The following is a 21,009-nucleotide window of genomic DNA, read 5'->3' as shown; positions in this document are numbered from 1 at the left end:
TATGATCTGTGGTTTCTTCGCATCACACTCATGGCCAGATAGCTTCTATTCATCCCACAGGTATATCTTTTACTCTGCTAAGTGCTCTGCAAAGCATCCAAAAGTTTGTTTTCCATGTTGGTATTTTTTGTGTGTATTCTTTTGGCTTTGTTTTCTTTTCCTAGAACATTCCTTTAGAAAATTGATCTTCAACTTTTATATTTTTATGTTTTTCTTTATTTTTTTATTTTATATAGTTTTTAAATGTACATTACATAAAAATTAGGAAGACTAAGTCAAAAAAAAAAAAAGGAAAGAAGAAAAAAACTATCTATGATTCTACTATCCAAGATAATCATTGTTACTATCCTCATTTTAGTGCACAATGAAAAATGGAGGGTTTTTTTCCTCCTTTCCAAATCCACTGCTATACATAATGGAAGCTTCTCCAAGGATAACCCTATTCATAAGCAATTATTCTAAAGTGTTTCATTTCTAAATATAGAATCTAGATTCTGAGAATTTACTAAATGCAAGGATGACATCATATAAACATATCCAAATCTCTTATGCCATATTTGTGAAAGTGCTCATTTCTGTGTTTGAAGATGTATGGCTCTTATCTTTTTATACCATGTTTTGCCTGAATTTTATTTCTCCTTTCTACATGATCCAGCCAGCCATACTGCCTGTGTAAATACAACTCAGGCTTCTTTCTTTTTGATACTCAGAAATCCATCTTCAACATTTTTGATCAGTGTGCAGTGCATTAAATACTACAGCAGATGGTGCTTTTTGATGATGTGTTTCTACATGAAGCAACATTTTGTCCTGTATGCTGCATTATCAAAAAATCAAACATGTAATTATGCAAATATGTATGCCTTTATAATAATCAAGTTTTATTGTAAATGGTTGATGCACATCAATTTGATCCTGTAGTGCTGTTTTAAGTGCGGTTTAAGTGGCTTTTCAGTGTACCCAGAGGCAACACAAATGCATCTCTGGAATATTAATAAAATCCTGAATCTTTGAGACCCCAACTGGAATCTCATTGCTTGTACTGATTGAAACAAAATGCTAATCCTTTCCTTTAAAAAAATCCCCTTTGTTATTTAAAACACTGATATTAGTATGATATGAAGGGCCATTTTATTTTAAATTGTATTTTAATGTAGTTGTTAAAATAATGCCTAATCATACTATATTCAGTCTTCACAATGTAAATTTGATGAGACATGAATCCAATCATCTTGCAACAATGAATGCAGTCATGTATTTTAACCAGTCCGGTTTCTCTAATTCCATAAATTTCTATTGCTGGTGGCTGTTTACTGGTTTCACTTTTGGATGCATTAGCTGTCTTTTGTGGGGACATGTATTGTGAATATTCATTGCAGAAACAATTGACTTCTTAAAAAAAAAGGAAGGGGAATTCTTTAAGTTGAATTCCTATGAGCATTTTCAAGCAGGATTATAACATAGACAGTGGGATTTATTACTGAACAGAATCTGAGTTTTATACATTAGATTGTTTCATTGGTGCATAATAGTGCCCGCTCGTCTCTCCCCAAATACAAACACTCTCGCACATTCTGTTGTGGTTAAACTAACCAGATGGACTGTGGGTACTGATAATCTATGATTGTAAATTATTTTTGCTTGTTTCTTCCTCTTGAAGAGAAATAAAAGGATGAGAAAAGCAGAATACAAAAGGAAGAGCTTTAAAAGGAATGTAGCTTTTAAGGGAAGAAAATAACCACGTAATTTCCTTTTTCTATTTCCAGTCCTCCTTCTCTTTATATTTGCTTTGTTTATTGGGTTTACTATAATTATGGGTTATGTTTTCAATGGCTGCCACTCCCTGGCACAATGAAATATGCACTTTTTCCCTTTGCTCTCATGCCTAGCTCCCCCTGCACTATCCTTCATCTTACCATAGAGCATGACTTTCTTCCAAATATGTAGATTCACTTGATGTTTTCTCTCTTTTTCACCTATTGTTTATACACTGCCATTAAATCTCTGGTTATTTTTATTTGCTTTTTGTATAACTTTCTGATTCATAGTCCCTCCCTAATGCATCAGGGTCTAGATTTACTTTATTTTGATCTCTTTGGGGGTTGTGCAACCTGCAGTGTACATTTCTTTGTCAAAATTACATCATTTCATCTCTTCCCAATTTTTTAAATCTCCATTTACCCGTTTCTCTGATTCACCAAGATCAAGATAGTTAGATATATTGATAGGTAGATTTGGGGAGCAGGGATGAAAGGCATGCGGGACTGGAGATTTTTGTTGCTTAGATGTCTATCTATAACCACATGTTGAAATAAAATGTCAAGGATTCATATCTGAATATTTAAAAATAATTTTAATGCACTATCACTTTCTGAGAATCTTTAAGCTTAAAATTTCCCTATAATTTAATTACTCTCATAGGTATCAATTATCCCTGTTCATTTTGTTTCCTCCAGGCCACATCAGTTCTGTTCTTGATGGCCGAAGCTGTGCTGTTTGGGTAAGTCATTAAAGTGCAATGGGTTTTGTTTCTTATTACTGTACTGGGAGTTTTAATATAAAAATGGCATGGTACATGGCCTATTTAAATTGCAAACACACACACACATACACACCTACATTACTGTAGTGGTCATTTGTAAAGGTCAAGGCAAGCTCTGGACTGTTTTCATGTTGCAATCTATGTGATTTCCTTTTCTGTCCATAATCAGAGCCTAGTGATAGCTTCTGAATCAAGAGGAAGTGAGCCTGCATTAATGTTTGAGTTCCTGTTGTATACAGATTTTTCTAATCAACTAGGTGTGAGTGTGTCAGGGCTGACCTGGAGATCTTATAAAAACTAAGATCCTTAAACCATGTATGACTAAAAAAGTTATTTCATTCTGACGTTATAACCTTATAACTTTTATATATATATAAATATATATATATATATAAACAAGAATCAATTCATTTCTTGGGTTTTTCCCCAATAATCACTTTTGTTTTTGCAAGGTGATATTCATTCGTAATCTGAAATGTATGTTGATGTTTCTTTCAATCAGCCTCTTAATCTTTATTAGGAAAATCAATAGTGTCCCTGGCCTTTTGACGGCTTTTTAAACATGCAAATGTACCATAATACTTTTTTTTCGGCTTTTGAATTTAACTTTAGATGACATGACATTTCAAGCTCAGTTTAGAGATAAAAACACGACAGTAACATACACAACTGCAGCATTGATTTTAATAGAGTAACAAGAAATGTAGTCACATATTCTGCTTAAGTTTCCCCAGCAGAAATTGCTTCTGCTTCAGAGCCTATTACAAATGCAATTCACTAGGGTCTTATGGGTGACAAAGCTTTAATTAGCATCACATTGTTTTCTAATGTGATTTTGCACTTGTAAAAACAGGATTAGGAATCAAAATATACTTTTATAAATGCCAATTTTAATTGCATTACTGATGGTTTGCAGGTCTTTAAGCACCCCACGCAGCTTCTCACATAATACCTCTATTTGAAGGATTAAGTGTAAAACATAAAGAAATGATGGCATATATTGTCTAATAAAACACTTCTAAATCCGAAGAGGAAATACAGTCATTTATAGTATACGACATTTCATCTGACATCAGCACCTTCCTAAGTCTATGCCCCCAAAGTAATTGGTGCCCATAAAATAGGTAATGCTTAGTAATTGTCTGCTGTTTTATTCCATAGCAGAGAAATTAGAGCAGCAGGGCACATTGGTGTGCCTTCGTGAGAATGCACCTCAAGACCCGCTAATTTCTTTCTTGGCCCTCCTGCATTTTTTGTTTGTTTGTTTTTTCTTTTCATTTTTCATTTCATTTTCTTGTCATCTTTATTTTACTTTTGTGTTTGTTATATGTGATCCATTTAAGGAAAGAGCCATCTTCTTTTGTTGAGAGAATTTTCTAGAAGATCATAAGTAGGTTTGATCCTTGAATTAAAGATCTGCCTTAAAAATCACACTCTTTCATCTTTCCATTATATCTCTGTTCTAAGTGCTTAATAGACCTGTGTCCATTCACCTGCACCATACATTTTCTACAGGTAGGCAACAACTTTTCCTCACCTTTTAAACAGAGGCAGATCCAAAGACACAGTGGGGTGAAACAATTTATCAAAGGTTAGGCAACATTTTAGTTGGAGAAATATACCAAAGTGTGTGTTTCTATTTCCTAGCTTGCAGCTATAATCACTAGATCTGAGAAAGATAATAACTGGACATCATATGAAGGGTTCTCGTTTAAAAAAAATCATAATAACTTTTGTTCAGTTTATTTTACTTTTGTGGATGAATGCTGCTTCTAAGCTTTGGTTATTTGAACAGGGGTTAGAACTGAAATGATCTTAACTGAAAGTGACAGTTTTAATTTTGAAATGTTGTCTCTGTGCCACAAATGAGATGATTTGGGAAACAGATTCTTATTCTATAGCAGCTCTAGAGTCAGAGCTATTTTTACTTTATCACAAACTATGTTGGTGTCCACTGAGCTATTTGTTTAAATCAGTGGAAAGACATTTTATATTCCAATATAAATGTAATTATGTTATTTGTTGTTTGAGTTTTAAAACCTTAAAATTCTTTATATTTTTACTGTTTTTTCCACTAATTTAAGAATTTTCAAATTAACAGAAAGAATGCAAGAACAGTAAATGAGTTTCACTGTTTTTGAATTTTTGATTTTCTAAGAGGAAAAAAACCTACTGCTAGATCAATGTAAATTTTAAAGTTTTTTTCATTTCTCTTTAATTGCTTCTTAATTTCTTATTGATCCACTAACCAAAGGATTATTGTTTGATTCACTGAGTGAGCTGGCAAGATTGCCTGGGTGAAATTAAATCAGTTGACCCAGCCTCTTCTGCTGGAAATTGGGTTGTGCAATTGTAATAGTTCTATGCACTCAATAAGGCGAAGTGAGAAAGGACAGCCTAGCTAGGAAGCTCCATAATATGCCTCCTATTTTAATTCATTACCGCTCCTCTGTTGTACCCCTTAAGCAGAGGACCTTGCAAGAGAAACCCAGATGGGAATAACTTTAGGTCACTCTCAAAGCCCAACTGTGGCTCAACTGCCATAAAACTTTTATTTATTCTTGGTTTATGGTATGAAAATAACAAAATCGAAAGGCCAATCCTTAAACTGTTCCCTATTCCTTGTCCAACTTTCATCCATACTTTTCAATATCAATTTTTGGTTTATTCTCAGCTCTCTCCTTTCTGTCCCTTTATTGATTTCAACTTTAGCCCATCCCTATACTCACTGTTATCTGTCTTAATTCCTATTGTTTCTCTCACTTGTATTTCATTCAATTAATGCAGAAACGTTTAGCATTTTTTCTGCTTGTCTAAAGACCTTGAGTACCGATGAATATCAGCACAAGTCCTGCAGACTCTGGAAAGCCTAAACTGATGTTGCCACCCTGTACATGACACTCCCTTCTATAACTCTTCTGTTGCTTATGTCATTTTGTGCATATGAACATCTTACAAACTTACTCTATTATCTCATTGTTTTATATATGTCTCTTTGGTATGCATTACATTGGTAAACATCTCCATGTCAGTAGGTCTTCCTTTTTTTGTATCTTTTTTTGGGACATCTTCCCCCACCTTTGCATAGAAATAGATTTTATCACACAAATGTGATTTTATCACATGAGTGTGTGGGGAAATGAGGCATTGCCTGAGATCTCAGGTAAAAGGCAGGCAAATAGATTAGAAAGGACCAGATCCTAACAAGGAAGGGGTTCAGCACAGTATACAAGGGGTTAAGGACTCAGCCTAAAAGTATAGCATGAAGAAAGTCAGGATCTGAACAGAGTCACATGGGTGATATTTCAGGATCAAAATTGGGTAAGTACTAAGAAGTGTCTGCACCTTCTATGATTACAAGTTTGTAGAGATTAGCCTCCTGACTGATCTCAAGGTATGGGTAGTTCTTGGAATCAGGTGGAAACATGAGAGAGGTATGAGGGAGCAAGAGCCTAACAGTTTCTAGATGGAACATAAATAGTGCTTAATAAATGCTGGTTCATGGATAAAAGTACATTCAAAAGAGCACTAATGTAGCTCCTCTACCCCCGGATGCTAGCTCAAACTTTTGACAAGTAGATCATATTCAAATTAAAATGTACTAACATATATTTCCCTGAAGTCTACCAATCTAAATTTTTTTCCTACTTGCCAAGTTTTCACGTATTGTATACTAAGAACTACTGATCGACTATCTTCAGGGACAGGAATAAAAATTTTATATGCAGCTTCTTTCAATAGATTATCCCAAATTTTTTAATTACTAAATTTCTCTTCTCAACAAACAGCTCTATCCTATATACCAGGATATATAGTATATATATATACTATATATATACTAGTTGAGGATTCGTAAGAATACTCTGGTAGTCAAAGCCAATTTCTAGTCATGAGAGAAAAATGTCTTTTAATTATTTGTATGAGCTATGGTCCTATAAATGTGTACTGGCCTCCCTATATCTCCCCTACAGATGTTATTGGCTGGTGTTTCTGATATCTCTATGGTAATATTTCAAACACCTCCCACATGTTTCCTGCCCTGGAGAACTTTCAGTTAATGTTAGATTCTAAGACCTCTGTCTCTGACATTAAAAACAAGTTCTGGCACTCATTTTTATCTCCATTTCTCATACAGAAGAATAATGGTAGATGTAAGTAGAGGAAAGAATATCAGCCTGGTTGCCAAGAGGCCTTGGTTCTAATTCTGTCTCTACTGCCAACCTTCCCTTTGGTCTTGAACACTTTCCTTCTTTTGTAACCTCTGAACCTTCTGGGCCCCAGTTCTCTCATCAGTAGCAGAAGGGACTCAATCTATATTGATTAAGGCTCTATGTATTCAATTTTCTGTTTCCTTCCCTGGAGAGAATACAAAATATTAGATGTTGTAATATATATATATAGAGAGAGAGATATCTATCTATCTATCTATCTATCTATCTATCTATCTATCTATCGAGAGATTCATGAGGACAAATTAAAATGCAGACAGAATGTATACAAAGTTACTTGATATGTCTTTGTAACTTGCTGGTAGTTTTGATACTGACATTTTTCTCATGCAAGTTTAGTGGTCTCCTGGTGGTTGAATTAGTCCTTGTTATGGAACATTCATTATTGCCTATGTAATCCTTGACTATCTGAGGTTATGCTTAATAGGTCTTAACTTTTATTCTCACAAGTTAGTGACAATAATATTAAGTCAACATTTTGGAGTACTTATGATGTGTTCAGCAGCATTCTAAGTGCTTTATATCTATTTATTCATTTAATACTGAAAACATGAGTGCTATTACCTGTCCATCCCCAGACTAGGATACAAAGGCACATACAGCTAAAAATGTTGTTTCAGATTACCTAGAGAGAAGTTAGAGATTTTCAATTGGAGACAGGCAGCACACATCCAGCATCTATATTCTTGAATGATTATACTGTTTTGCCTATTCTCCTTCAAAGTACTTGAGGAGAAAGCACAACCTTAGCTAATGTTTTCAGCGTAGGTGAAACTTTCCACATATGCTGTATGATCACAAGTTACTGGCAGGGTAGCTGTTAGCACTACAAAACAGTTGGTTAAATTTTCATACTTTACCATGCACACTAGCCAACAGGGACTGAATAAAAATGCTGATGCTCTGAGAATGCCACCCCATTTGGAATTCGAGGGAATAAATCATAACAATCAACAGGGACACAGAACATCCCCACATCAAAGAGGTGAAGTTAGTCACAAGTGACAATCCAGTGTTAAATAATTAAATTGTCTTAGTTGTTAACTGTAAGCGAATGTTGTTTTTAATTGCACTTTAATAATGCCATGCCCTTTATAACCAAAATTAATGTTTTCTGTCACTCTGTTTTTGAAGTATGCACCAGTTTAATTAAACTATTAATGGTGCGGATTTTAAGTACTGTATATTCTTCATTAAATTGTATCTGTTCAACAAGCATAAACAGGAAAATGGAGTCGGTGAGGAGCAGATTCACATTCTGCCGGACAAATCACTCATCATCAGATAAGATGAGCGGTATGCTTATTTAGGTGCTTACTCCCATGGTAAACAAATCCAATTCACAGCTCTCGTTTAAAAATAATGGTGATTGTGCCTTTTAAAGATATGGGTTTACTGAGCTTTTGTGAGACAGACAAGCAAAATGCAGGACCTGAAGAACTATGGTGACAAGGGCTTCAGTTCACTTGGGATCATGGGCCCCTTTCTGCCATCTAACTCAGACAATTCAGGAAGAAAGACCCTAAGAGGCGTAGGCTTCCTCTTCTTTATCCCCTCTGGATTGCCTAATTATAGCCAAGTCTCCTGCAGAACACATGAAACCAACCTAACATAAAACAGCCATTTGTTTTTATTGCCAGAAATGACAATTGATAAAGTAAACACTGTGCACACCCCAAGCATCTCCTGGATTCAATTCAAGAGAATCGATTGAGTCTGGCTTAAAGATCAGGAAGGGCTAGGGCAGGATAATTTCTTGTCTCTTCAGCCCATTGATGACATATGCAAATAGAAAGGGGACCCTAATTGGCAAATGCTTAAAGAAGCAGGACAGTAGCGAAATTACACTTCTCTAGCAAGAGGAATGGTGGGGCAACATCTGCTGCTTATAGTTGAAGATGTAACATGTTATAATAGAGACAAGTGTGTCTTTCCTTTGTGTGGCAGATCAATCAATAGCTTTTCATGTGATCTTGTTCACTATTATGTTAGTAATGAAACCCTCGTGTGATGTGACAACTGTGGAATAACATTTGGTCACAAAGCTGGTGTTAACAAGCACAACTGGCACTCTGGTAATTAGACTGATTTCTGGTCTCTTCTTTCACAAATTGTCGATAAGTGCAGTAAACAGGCCGCTGATTCCTTTCTGAACAGCTATATTAAGCTTCATATTCTTCGAAATTCATCTAGGTTTGTTTGTGGGGGGTGAAGCAATAGAAGAGAAAAGATCATATGACAATCTTTCTCTCCTGGCCAGCCCCTGCATATGTAAACACATGCATGTCTATCTTTGCTATAGAATTGTGTCAGTAAAATTTAAAGCATATACTAACATACTTAGTTTTCATTAACTATCAGTTGGCTGAGAACAAGAGCCAGATAAACAAGGACTCGGTGCAGATCCTTGGGTTTAAGATTCACTAAATGAAGCAGAGAGATGGACCTTAAATGGGAGACAAAACGCATAAAAAACTAACCATATCTTTCACACTTTTTTACAAGAAGAGCTGTATTTGAAACTATAATTCATTTACGAGCTTAGCCCTGGGAAGAAGCTTAAATATATGAATCTAATATCCTCCTTATTATCCATTCTGACAATTATTTTTGGCCTTAATGTTTTCTCCTGCTATATGGATTTTCTGAAGAGAGACAGTAGAAGCTCTTAAATATAGAGCAACATGAAAATCTGATCCACCTATAGACAATCAATGGGCTTGTCTCTGAGGATTCCCCCATTGTTAACAAAAGGTGCTAATTGCATTTAAATGTGAGTGGCTCTGAGTGCTAGGTGAAAAAGTTTATCCAGATGGGACCTCTGCTTCAGGGAAGCTCTGATCTGAGCCAGCAACCCTAAGAAGGCCTGACACGCTTTCTGCTAGTAAAAAAGACAACTTTAAGTAAATCACCATTATATGATCATGGGAAGCATTTGGAAGCCAAAATGAAATGCCGGGTAGAATCAGGTCCTTCATGAAGATTCTGTTTTAAGCCCCTCTGTGTTTCAGTCCATCCCTGTCCCAGACATTTGTTTGCTGCTTGGTACACAGATGCTTAGAGACAAAAATACATTTGGTCATGTCAAGTTTTTCTTTTTTTTCCTCCTGGACTTGGAATTTCATTCTCTGACAGGTTTTTAGATATGTTTTGTTGTTGTTAAGTTCTAGTGGATGTTGAAGTATTTCAATCATCTCCCTCCACAGAGATATGATTCTTTCTTTAGTCCTCATGTAGCTTTTCCCTAGCTTTCTCCACTTTTAAAATACTAGCTGAGAGGCTGGAGTGCCATCTCCAGTAATAAATATGACCAGTTAAGAAGGCTTCATGGGAGTCAGACCCAAGCCCACCAAGTAATCTCATAGGCTTATTAGCTCATATGGCGATTCCCCAAAGTTATATACAAAACACTTCAGCAAACTTTTACTGAGTGGTTAGTCACCTGATAATGAGGGTACAGAGATGACAAAACATGGACCCTGGAATCCTTTCACAACGTATATGTATATACTTTTAATATCTTACAATTTTATTTGGCACTTAAAGCTCAATAAATGGAAAAAAAAAAAAGACACAGCCTCTGTCCTCACTGTGCTCACAGTCTTAATAGAAGCTTTGCTGCGAGTCATTTTCAGAGATTTGGCTTCATTCAGAAATCAATGATGGGACAATAAAGAAATTAAGCCAGGAGAAATATATAAGTATGAAGGATAGTAAGGTAAGGAATCCATAATATTTGGCACCAAGTTGATTTATTAACTAAGTGAATATTTAATTTTTTTCTATGGCTCTCATGTTTTTCAAAAGTGGGAATAGCAAATAGAAATAAGACACTGTTACTCCAAAGCCACATAGCTGGTATGGTCTAATTAAAGGCGCAAAAGACTGTGCCACAGAGCAACAGAAGCTCTGAGGGAAGAAGGGCCAGAGTACAAACAAGGATAGAGGATGTACTTGCTGCTTATCCCTTAAATGTTAATGTTCTGAGGCACCCTGAATCCATGCTCTAGTAAGCTGACTTAAACACAGCCCTACATGAAATATTGCTTAACCTTCCCAGTAATATTTTGAGGCAGTTGTTACTGTCCAGTGGATGAATAGAATTGAAATGCAGAGGAGGTCATTTACTTGCCCCAAGTAATATAGTTAGTAAGGAATGGGTGTAAAATGAGGACAAAAGTCAGTTAAAGTTAAAGCCCAAATACACTTTCTACAACACCAAAATTTTCAGGGACTCATAAGGTATTTTGTACCATGTAGGCCACCTACTTGGCATTCTCAGGACAAAGGTAAGCCACCACCCTATACATTTCAATTATCTTAGTCATGGAAGGTTAGACCTAAACTGGTAGAGTCTGAGCACTAGGGAAGGTCAGAACTTTGAATTTCAGGCCAGGAAATAGTCTAAATTTATGGATATTTAATTAAGAGTTAAAACAACCAAATCTAAATAGCCAGCAGTATATCCCCACATAAAAGCTTAGACCTAGCTTTCAGACAACTGCAAATCCCTAGCTCTTGAAAGGCTAATGAAACAAAAGACACCAATATGCTCACTGCTTGACTGTGGAATCTAGAGATCATTTATAAATCTGCCAACTGTTATAAATCTGATTGTAAAGACTCTGTGTTGAAGAGCTGGAACTTTACCTTGAAAAATATGGTTGTCTTTTGTCCACATTATTCATGGCCCTTTATCCATAGCTGTCCCTCCCAAACTCTCCTACTAGCCATTAACAGCTACAATAGGAATCTATCTCATGCTAGGCAATGTATATTTTCTGAATTATTCTTGATAATTACCCAATGAATTTATTAAAAGGAAAGTTGAACCTCAGAAACATTGTTCTAGGTTATGTTGTTATTTGGGCTGGAGTCAGAATTCAAACCCAGCCCCTTTTAGTTCTTCATACTACCAATCCTCTCGCAGATATGAAAAAGTAACAAGGGATAACAGATTTTGTCCCAGGATATCAGCTGGGAATGCTCTCCACGTCCTCTCAGCTGCCGTCTGAAGCTTATCCCCACTGTTCCCTGATATCTGGCTTTGGACATCTGCTCTTAGTCCTTGAATCTGGTGGCCACATATATTTCCCCTGTATATGTCCCACTTGTATCTGTTTTTTACATGCTCTTGGATATTATCATCTCCTCTCTACAAGACTATCTTTATCAGATTCAAGTCAACAGAGTTGGAATGTTCATGCCTTCATAAACACTTCTTGAAAAGGGAGAAAAATTTAAATGCCATATAAAGATGTTAATAAGGTAATGATGAGATTGAAGATAATTTTTTTAAAGAATGTTGGTTGCAGCATGGAGAATGAATTATAGGGAGGCAAAAGTGGACACAGAGAGACTAATTAAATGGCTATTGCAGTAATACAGATGAAGAAATGGCCTTAGCTTGCACCAGGGTAGTTCCAGTAAACAGTAATGATTAAGAACACAGGTTCTGGAGTCAAACTGCCCAGGTCTGATTCCCAGTTTAGCCATTCTATGTGGCCTCGGGCAAGCTACCTAACTTCTTCATAATTCAGTCCTCTCACTTGAAAAACGAGGTTAATAATAATAATAGTACTTGCCTCCTAAGGTTATGAATATTAAATGAATTAACATAAATAGAAGTGGCTAGTACATAGTAAGCGCCATAGAGATGTTAGCTATTATTGAGGCAGTGAAAACTGAGTGAAGAAAAACAAGATGTAAGGCAGTAAAATATACATACAGTTGATTTGTGGTTGGAAAAGAATGATTCCTAGATTTCTATCATGAAGCATTGCTTTCTGAGTTTCAGTTCCCAAAAGCACAATTTTGTAAGGAGGAAAAATCAGAATAGGAAGAGTCTTGGGTTTGAGCACATTGGAAGCGTGTGTTTACTTAGGGGTTAGCTAGACTCACTCACTAATTAACGTACCCATGTTACTACAAGCACAAGGCCTTAGAGATTTTTTCCTCATAGTAGAAACCATGAATGTTAGATCTATGGATTCCTTTCATTTACTGTATCATTTTCATTTTCCAACCAAATAGGCTGAAGTTCAGAGAAATGACTTGCTAAATTCAAGTTGCTACAAAGAGATGGCATAACCTTCCCCTGACTCTAGGGCCTGCGTTGTTTCACTGTTGCCCAATGCCCCACAGGCCACAGACTGATACACTAACGGTGTCAAACTAAGGGGCTAGAGATAGCCAATGAAGGGAAAGCATCGGGTTAGGGATGCAAGATGATGAATGATGAGGAATATAGTTCAGAGGGTGCATTTTAATAGGGTAATGCACAGAACACTAATTTGGTACTATGACGCTTGAGGTATTTTATTATTTATTTTGTTCTTACTTCCATGCAATATAATTAAATTTAGGAGATAAGGCTTATTAGAACTATCTTATCTTTAGAATGGTTTGTGTTATCTGCTCTTTGGGAGTTTTGGTTGTTTTTTAACTGTATGGTATTTTAAGTTAAAAATCAAGTGGGCTGCTTCTCCATATGTAATGTAATGGAGATTTAGAAAAGTCATAGTTGACCGTATTCAGGGAAAATAAACCATTTGTTTTAAAAATCAATAAACTAGGATGTATAAAAGATACAAAACATCATAAACACGAGGCAAATTCTAAGTCCATACTAGAGAGCAAGCATGATTCTTTTTAAGTTTTAAAAATTGTTTTATTAATTAAACATAATCCTCTAGACAATCATTGTTTATATCCCTTTCAAGATGTTTTTATCTTGAAACATCTATCTGCCATTTTATAAAAATAGATGATGTCATTCCTTTATTTATTCATTGAATACCTGCTGTGTTCTAGGCACTAATCTGGACATTGGGATACAATAGTGAACAAAATCAAGTCCCTGCTCTCATTAAGCTTTGGTTCTAGTGAGGACACAAACAACAAATAACTCAATAAATGAGTAATATGATGATACCATATTTCCGTATGTATTAGAACAAGGTCTCATAGCAACCACTCTCCTCTCTCTGCAACAAGTAACTTAAATCATGCTTTTCTCTTATAATAGCCCAACACGCCTGATTGGTGAGCACCTTAATCCCTGGGTAGATTATGGGATGCTCCTTCCACATATCTGCTCCTATGGCATTGTCATTGTGGGCTGGTCAAGCTGGATCACCATTATATCCAGGTTCAGGTGATAAGATGAGACACCAGTCACTTCCCTGCTCACTCTATTGGAGTGACTTTAGACACTAAGGGAGACAGAGAAGTGTACACTGTACAACCATGAAGTAAGTTTTTTTTTTTAAGGTTTTATTTATTTATTTGAGAGAGAGACACAGAGATAACAACAGAAATAGTGAGAGAGAACATGAGCGGCAGGAGAAGGAGAAGCAGACTCCCTGATGAGCAGGGAGCCCGACATGGGGCTTGATCCATCACCAGGACCTCGAGACCATGACCTGAGCTGAAGGCAGATGCTTAACTAACTGAGCCACCAAGGTGCCCTTCCTTTTCTTTGAAAAGAAACGAAAGTGGAAGTCCTGGGAGGCTCAGCAGTTGAGGATCTGCCTTCAGCTCAGGGAATGATCCCCGGTCCTGGGATAGAGTCCCATATTGGGCTCCCTGCAGGGAGCCTGCTTCTCCCTCTGCCTATGCCTCTGCTTTCAATCTGTGTCTCTCATAAATAAATAAATAAAAATCTTTAAAAAAAAGAAAGAAAAGAAAATTTTTATGGACTTCTAGTGGTCTCTGCATAGTTCTGTACTTCAATTTGATATAGGAAATATTTACGGTAAATTGTCATAAAAGTTTCTTCATTAGTCTTGATTAACCATTCTCCTGGGGCATATATTTTGTATCTACCTTTGTATTATTATAGACAAAAGAACCATTAATAGCTTATGGTTATTTTTTTAGATTATTCCTTAAGATATATTCCTAGAAATATAATTACTGATACTTGAAAAATTTTGTTGTTTATTATAAATCGTTTTCCAAAAGCATTATAGGCATGTTTAATTTACTTGCTGAGTTTCTTTCATACTTTTACTGCAAAAGAATATGAAAGTTGTTATTCCTTGTTAATATGAAGGAGAAAAACACTATCTTACTATTTTTATGTGCATTTCTTTGTTATTTAAGTCTGTGTTCCACCTCCTCCAATTTTTTAGTTAATTGTATTTTTTTCATTTATTTCTTATAGTATTTGCATTGAATGGAATACATTTTTATACATAAAAGGATTAATTTTTGTCGTATTTGTTATCAAAATATGTTTTTCCTAAGTATTTCTAAATACTATTATCAGAAAATATTAACAGTTGGTATATTGATAGTATACAACTATGTTCCAATAATAACCCTCATTAAAACTTTTGGCTCTTCTGGGTGCCTGGGTGGTTCAGTCGGTTAAGTGTCTGATTTCAGCTCAGGTCTAGTTCTCAGAGTCCCTAGTAGGGCTCCATGCTCAGCAGGGAGTCGGCTTATCCCTTTCCTCTGCCTCTTCCCCTGGCTCATGCTCTGTCTCTCTCTCAAATAAATAAACACAATCTTTAAGAAACAAATAAACAAAAACAAACAAAAAACCTGGCTTCTTTGGTCAATGATTCCAGCAGTCACCCCTTCTACTGCTTGCCCCTAGAGCTTTTAGGCATACAACTCAACACAAGCCTAAGTAACTGCATATTATACATCCCCCGTCTGTTTACTGTGATTGAGTCATGGTTTGGGAAGTGGTATGGCATTCTGGGAAAAGACGCATCTTGCTTTTTTCTTTTTCTTCAGAGTATAACCTCAAGTATATAATCTTAGATAATGTTGGTCCATCCTTAATCATTTTACCATCGAGCGAAATTTGAAAGAGGTAGGTGCAGAGTAGTATGAGATCTCATTGTTTTGTTTCCTTCATGTTTAGTTGTCTCATTCATTCTCATCATTATATTCCAATATCACAATATGTATTACACATTGTTTAATAATACACAGTATGTATTACACAATGTGTAATAATTTCACTGTATATATATTTTAATATTTTATTTATTTATTCATGAGAAACACAGAGAGAGAGAGGCAGAAACACAGGCAGAGGGAGAAGCAGGCTCCATGCAGGGAGCCCAACGTGGGACTCGATCCAGGGTCTCCAGGATCCGGCCCTGGGCTGCAGGCAGTGCTAAACCACTGAGCCACCCGGGCTGCCCATTTCACAATATATATTAAGATATATATCTCATATTATATATATGTGTGTCTTGTATTATATATATCTTAATACATATTGTATATAATATATAGTATACATCTTCTTAATAGATGAACTTAATTACTGAGTTCATAGTAATTATTTAAACATGAAAACACATGAGAATTCTATTTATCAAAACTATATAATGGCATTTTTAAAAAAATAATTACTTCTAAATATATCAGTCAGCTTTTGCTAAGTTATATTGTGATAACCCTAAATCAGAGTGATTTTTCAAATTCTCTGAAGCAAAATGTTTTCCTTAAAAATTAGAGAAAAAGTGAAATATAAATAGTTCAAGAATGAAAAAAGTCACCTTTCAATAAAACCTACTCTGCAGGCACCTGGATGGTTTAGTTGGTTCAGAGTCTGACACTTGATTTCTGCTCAGGTAATGATCTCAGGGTCATGAGATCAAGCCCAGCGAAAGGCTCCATGCTGAGCTTGGAAGCCTGCTTGAGATTCTCTCTCACTCCTTCTCCCTCTGCCCCTCCCTGCTTGCTTGCTCTCTCTCTCTCTTCCTCTCTCTCTCACAAAAAAAACCCCAAAACAAAAAAGCAAACAAAAAACCCACTCTGACCACCCTATTTACAAAAGAAACCATTATCTCCCATTTACTCATGTTCTTTGCTGATTAATTTTCCTCCATCATATTATTTCTTTCTACCATGCTATATTATTTACTTTTTAAAAAAATTGCATCTCCCCAGTAGAATATAAATTCCACGAGAGGTCAAGAATTTTGTCTGCTTCACTTATGCATCCACAGTGTCTAGAACGGTGCCTAGAACATAGGAGATACTCAAAGAAGAATTGTTAAATGAATAAGAAAAAAAAAATCAATGGCTTACAACAACAACAAAATTTCCCTATTCGTGTAACATGTCTTTCAAGGATTGGAGGCATCTATGGTCTTCTCATTCTGAGATGCAAATGACAAAACCACTGTACTTTTGAAACACTAGCCTCACTGGAGACAGAAAAATTGATGATAGAATTCAGGACAGTTCTTAGACCTTCAGCTGGAAGCACAGATCACTACCACTAACATTCCTTTAGCCAAGGCAATCATTTTGGCCAGGCAGTGTATCAAGGGGTAGGGAATATACAATCATCCTATAGGGACAGCAGTGGATATTTGAAATAATAATATGACCTATGACACTAGTGTCCTCATTTTCCTTCCCTACAACATGTATAAAAAAGTATCACCTGAAAGCAAAGTCTTCATAGTATATTTATGTTCTCCTGAAAGAACATAGTACAAAAAAAAAAAAAAAAGAAAAGAAAGAAAGAAAAAAAAAAGAAAAAAGAAAAAAAAACCACAAGTGATAATGGGGCCTAATCTATAGTTTGGGGGTAACTAAGTGAGAATAATTGCTTTAAAAGAGATGAAATTAGAAGTAAATTTGGGTTCTTCTAATTGTGCAAACCCATGTTCCCTCTCTCCTTTTCTTTCTTGTTCTTATAATATATTCCATTCATAGGTAGTTACTTTTTGAAATATAATAATTATAATATTGCCTGCTTTAGATACTAACAGAATTCTCAATGCAATCTTTAAAATGAGAATTGGTTATACATGTAACCATTCTATGAGGCTTTAGAAACTCCAAACCAAGCAGACCGCAAAATTTAATTTAAAAAAATAACTTTCTACGTGACAAAGGCAAAAACTATGAAAGTTTAGGATCATAACTCAAAACTAAAGTAATTTTGAATATCAAAAGAGAATGCCTGGCACAATTTCTAACCAAGTAGCAAACAGATTTTCCAGGGGCTTCAAGAATTGGCTGAGCTTTCAAGAGAAAGGGGAAACACGTGTATCCAACCTTAAGCACAGATATAAAACTTGCCTAAACAGTTTAGTCATGCTCAGTTGATTTTGATGCTGTATAGAATACCCAAATAGATGCTTACTATTAATTTGACCTGAACGCTTCAGATCCATAGTGGCTATAAATGCCCTTCCATATACTTATTCACTAACAAGATTTCTGATAAGCCATTTTTCATTTTGACTTTCTCCCTTCTTACTGTTATTTTCCTTTTTCCTTTGAATTTGCCCCTAGTTCACCAAGAAGTATGCTTGGAGCTAAGAACATATAAGATATGTTCCCTTGCCCATAAGGAGTTTATTGTCTGGTAGCAAAAATCGACAGTTAAAAAGATACTAAGTACTTTCATAGAGACATTTATGTGGCAGTAGAGCAGAGGAACACCAACTCAGTATAGAGCGGACAGGAATTCAAATGAGAAGGAGGAAAAAGTGGGCTAAGAAGTTGTAACATTTAGATGGAACCAGGTGTGCAGAGTTAGAGACATCTGGGTGTGTCCAGCCCAGGGTACCTGAAGTATAGCATGTGCACTGGAGAGCACTAGAGGGGGACTACAACACCAATTCTCAAAGAGGAGTGGGGGGTCGGGTGGGGAGAAGGGGAGGAATATTGCCCCCCAAGGAACATTTTGCCATGTCTGGAGACAGTTTTTTTGGTTCTCACAGCCTGAGGGAGTTGCTACTGGCATCTAGTGGGTAGAAGCCAGAAATGCTGCTAACCAGCCTATTATACACAGGACATCTCCCCACCCCCTGCCCCTGACCCCCATCCCACGCCTACCTCCAACAAATTATTTGAGCCACAATGTCAGTAGTACCTAGGTTAAGAAATCCTAGGCTAGAGAATATTAGAAGTCATGATCCTCCTACATATTCCTCTTAAGTTTTTAGAATATAGAGCCTAAAAGAAAAACCCTTTAATACCAATGTTCTTCTTAGCATTTGCTTGGCAGAGATGGTATTGCTTGAAGAATACACGATAAATGCAGTTACCCCATTTTATTGATTCTAGGGCCTACTGAAGAATTTCTGGACTCTTACAAAGATCTTGCCATAGACTTGCTATTTATTTGGGGAAAAATCCGTGATGAATATAACATCTATAGTGGATCAAATCAGTGATTTTGTGTTGAATTCAACAGATGAGTTAACTGTTTTTTTTGGAATTCTAAATGAATAGTGCTGCTCTGTGGTAACACACAATAAAGCTACCAGGCTCAGTAGACCCTTTAGATTTTATCCCTCAATCTTACCTTCTTTCCTAGCATTGCATGTTTGAATTCTTTCTTCTCTAAAAGAAAATAGAAAAAAAAAAAAAAACTTTATTCCAGAAATAAAGGAAAAAAACCCCATACATTTTAAGGAGAATGAATCTTAGTGCCCCATATTATCTAATCATTCCTCACCCTTCCATCAAGACAAATTACTGTTTCTCTTGTAGGATTTTTGTCTAAAGTTATGATGCATATTGAATGCATAAATGAGCAAATTAATTACATTAGAGTTTTGTATTAGCCACAGTTGAACCACTTAGTCTGGTCAAAGGTAAAACTACTCTAAGCTTCTCTGGGTCATATAGATCTAAGTTATATTATTAACACTCCAGAATTATGCTATCTATAGTTATTACGTATTACACACAACATACGTTATTATATTTAATTATATAATCACAAATCTCATAAAGCAAGGACAGTGGAAAACCCCTTACTATTAGAGTCTGTTTTCTACTCATTGTCAGGATTAACACTGAAACTCTGGGATATTTTAGGTCATCTGAAATCATTCAGTAGAATCATCATTTGTACGTATGCCCTCTCTCTGCTTTAGCTATGATTTCCATCTTTCATATTGAAACTCGAGACAAAAATCAGAAGACACACACAATTATGTGGCAGTTTTCCAGTGTAATTTTCCTTTTCTAGTATAAAGAAAATCCTGTTTTGCCAAACATTCTATTGAAATTGGTTAAATTTACCCCCAATTGTTGTTTGTTGTTTGCCGATTAGTTTTGCTAATGAATTAACTAGTGCAACCGACCACTTGCAGAGCTATTCTCAGTATAATGAATGTAATTATTTAGCACTAAACCAGGACAGCATCTTTCTTTTTCTGTGACAAGCATAATTCTTTATTCTCCCATTAGCCAGGTGCCCTGGTCTCTGTAAACTAGTTATTGACCTGCTCATTTAAGGAGCTTCACTCTCAATGCTTCTTCCCTTATTTAACTCAAGTAAGCTCCTATAATTTCTCCTCACCATACGAGGTTAGCATGTAAAGAGTTCATTGTTCATTTATTGTGAGTAAAGCAAGGCGTCAGGGAGCTATTCTTAGATAGATGCTCAGACTCCTGAGCCCTGCTTACTTGTCCCTGGTTATAATGGATACAAAACCGTATGGGGCTGAGCGAGCATCATGTAAGCTCCGTAGGAAATCTGAGGCAATGAATCATGGAGCCGGACTCCTGCTGAGGACTGTGTGCCTGAACAGACTACAAATAGACAGAAAAGCAGCTTAAGCAAGTGGCTTTCATATGACAGGAATGCATATATTAGGCATAAGAGGAAGACTATTTGGATAAGGATGTTTATATATAAAGGGCAATAATAATTCTTCTAGCCAGACTCTGAGAAAGCAAATTGTTAGAGAAGAACAATGCCCCTTGGGTCCACGTTGACGTGTTTCAGCCATATCTTCTGCCACCATTTAATATCCTTTTTTTAAAAAAATGTCACACGATATTGGATCACCTTGGCCTGATTTATTGTGTCAGGGCACAGGCAATGAGACATAGTGAGATGTGACTGGCGAAGCCTAAAGTAAAGATTAGATGTCACAAATTAAAGAAAAAGCCACTGCCATCATTCACAATTGAACTCTCCTTTGAAACTGAGGAAAAATTAAAAGAGTTTAAAATTACATAGGAAAGAAAGTTGTGTGTATAATGTCTGAGGGATAGTGTTCTTTTCCTCCCACATTTTCTTTAAATTGCAGGTGCTATAAGTTATACCTGACCTCTATCTGTAGAAATGTAATTGTGCTGTTAAAAAAAAAAGAAAGTAAGTAATAAACACCCCCACCTTAGGGAAACCTTGTTAACATTTTTATTAAATTTTTATGTTTGAATAATGATACTTTAATATATCTTTCTCTTGACTGCAATTCCCAGAGTCCTTTTAAGAGTAACTTGGCT

General features: G+C 35.9%; 1 long non-coding RNA gene across 2 annotated transcripts in view; it reads right to left on the bottom strand.

The window, feature by feature from the left end:
* Positions 1-21,009, bottom strand: part of LOC112640808 (uncharacterized) — a 481,961-nt gene that overhangs the window by 286,527 nt on the left and 174,425 nt on the right. The window contains exons 7-9 of one of the 2 annotated variants that reach the window (XR_007411446.1): positions 19,070-19,107; positions 7,336-7,396; positions 3,205-6,898 (exon numbers count right to left, since the gene is read on the bottom strand). This is a non-coding gene — a long non-coding RNA (uncharacterized LOC112640808). Of the gene's footprint in view, positions 1-3,204; positions 6,899-7,335; positions 7,397-19,069; positions 19,108-21,009 lie in introns of those variants that run through there. The other variant, XR_007411443.1, reaches the window with a different exon arrangement.

This window comes from Canis lupus, chromosome 6 (assembly GCF_003254725.2).
Source record: "Canis lupus dingo isolate Sandy chromosome 6, ASM325472v2, whole genome shotgun sequence".
Lineage (NCBI taxonomy): Eukaryota > Metazoa > Chordata > Mammalia > Carnivora > Canidae > Canis > Canis lupus.
This window is presented reverse-complemented; position numbering and strand designations above follow the sequence as displayed.